At 35.6% G+C, this 2,500-nt stretch overlaps 1 protein-coding gene across 1 annotated transcript in view; it reads left to right on the top strand.

The window, feature by feature from the left end:
* Nucleotides 1-2,500, top strand: part of LOC135206049 (uncharacterized) — a 505,005-nt gene that overhangs the window by 351,395 nt on the left and 151,110 nt on the right.

Here is a 2,500-nt window from a genome sequence, read left to right as displayed (position 1 = left end):
ATATATATATATATATATATATATATATATAATCAACAATTTTCTCATCTGAAATCCCTAGTAGATAAATAGAAAATAAATTAATGAACAAAATACAAGATGAACTGATTTAGGGACGTCCTGTTAATGGTAATTACCCCTGTATTAAAAACAATAATTAGCCTTATAAAATCAATAATTTTCTCCCACCTGAAATCCCTAGTAGATAAATAGAAAATAAATTAATGAACAAAATACACGTGAACTGATTACCCCTATATTAAAAACAATAATCCCTTTCTAGCATCTGATACGACTCACTTATTCCTCAGCGGCTATTCAAGCTCAGCTTCAAATAGCCGTCGGCTGTGACTCCCCGATCGATTATGGAAATCGTAATGACATCGATCTCCTTTTAAAGCTCGTCGCAAATTGGACCGGGGCGAAATGGGACTACTGGAACTCCATAACACGTGGGAACCTGGCAAAGTCGTTATCACCGTTACCGAGCTGGAAATTGCATTTGCAGTTTCTCGTTTACGGCCTCTTATTGGTGGGGAGTAGGGGAGGGGGAGGGGGAGGGGGGGGGGGGGGGAGATTCCATATTCAAGCAGCGCGCATGCTGCCGAGTCCCGAGAATTTCCAGAGCCTGTAGAGGGGATGGTCCGGGTTCTTCCTTCCTTCCTTCCTTCCTTCTGGTCTTCCAGACCTTGTTCCAGGCGCCGTCCTCAGATTCGGTTGAGAAAGGCACGGACGATTTACGGAACGTGTAAGGATATTATTATTATTATTATTATTATTATTATTATTATTATTATTATTATTATTATTATTATTATTACGTGTGCGTGTGTATATTTGTATATTTTTGTAAACGTGAATGGTTATACTTACTATATTTTTATTTGTCGTACATTTCCGTTTATGTATGATCGATTTACACGCTAAGTGAAATTTACACACGTCATATATATTCATGCAGACGTTTCGTGTAAACATTAATTTATTGTATATTTGCGTTGATATAATGTTCTCCTCCACTACCAACGTGATTTTGATGGACGCTCTAATATCAAGAGGGCTGTTTGACCTTGCCAGTGATGACGTCATGTTTGTCAACACCTCAGTGGCCTCTTGGTCACGTTCCTGACTTACCTGAAGTGAGTTGCTCCTTCTATAAGTCGAGCAGATTGCAAGTCCTGCAGAATGAAAATAACCCGGGGAAGATTAACTGAATGCTCTCTGTATTTCCTTTTGTCTCCTCTTTCTTCTCTAATAATAATAATAATAATAATAATAATAATAATAATAATAATAATAATGGCAGAATTCACAGAGTTGATTTTATATAAAATTCTTTCAATTCTCCTTATGATTAGAATTTTATATAAAATCAATTCTGTGAACTCTGCCATTATTTTTAATAAAACATGTTTGAAAGAAGGTTTGTTTCCAGCATACACAAATAATAATAATAATAATAATAATAATAATAATAATAATAATAATAATAATAATAAGTAAATAATTAATAATAATAATAATAATAATAATAATATATCGTCGGCCCGGTCTGACTGCAGTGAAGATCAAAGGGGAAAGAAATCATTGATTGTCTGGTTATAGCGGACAGGGCAGATATTCGTCTGGTTGTGCTAAGCAAACCAATTAAGGTAGGTTGTAGACGATTCATGTCTAGGATCGGGTTATATCCTACTTCGTAGGCTGTTGTAATGATTTTTTGATGAAGTTACTCGGGTGTAAACAAGCTGCACAAATATCAGTTTTTATTTGGTGTTTTATATTTTTGATGTTTGTAATTACCCATGAAAAATGTTACTAAAATACGCAGGATATTAGTATGATCATGAACTTTGTTTGAAGAAAATGCTGTGATAAGGAATAGGGAAGAAGCTTATAGAGCGAGTTTGAAACGAAAGGAAATTTACACGACTATAAATTTATTGATGCCATTAGAAATTTTGTGAAGTTTCCATTTGTGCATACCTTTCGTTCTCCCTTTATCGTTGTTTTTCCTTCCACGATTATCTTTTTTGTCTAATGAGCTGTTCTGGTTTTCCCTTTCATTTGTATGTCTGCCCTTTGCGTATAGCAGGTATATACCCATGTGTGTATTTATAGCTGCCTTTTGTATACGGTTTCATAAACCGTCAGTTGACCCCTGGTCGTCAAGTTTGGCATACGGAACCATCACTCTAAACCTGCAGAGTAATTAAAACCAGGGCAGGTAATTAATGCCTCCCCTTGATTGATAGGTGCTGGTTAATCCTCCTTCTTCCTATCCTGCTTTTCCCCCCTTTTAGTGCAGTTTTCTCTTGTTTATTCCATCAGTTATCATAAACAAAGTTCACATTTTTTTCAGATTTTTAAACATTGCTGTTGGTATCTCCTTTCAAATTTTAGCAACAATCAATAAGGTCTCGTCTCCTTCTTTCGTTAGGGAAGACGCGATGAGAAACCCTATATCTATATTTAACCTACTAATGGTCTGCGTGAGTCG

Source organism: Macrobrachium nipponense, chromosome 29 (genome assembly GCF_015104395.2).
Source record: "Macrobrachium nipponense isolate FS-2020 chromosome 29, ASM1510439v2, whole genome shotgun sequence".
Taxonomy (NCBI): domain Eukaryota; kingdom Metazoa; phylum Arthropoda; class Malacostraca; order Decapoda; family Palaemonidae; genus Macrobrachium; species Macrobrachium nipponense.
This window is presented reverse-complemented; position numbering and strand designations above follow the sequence as displayed.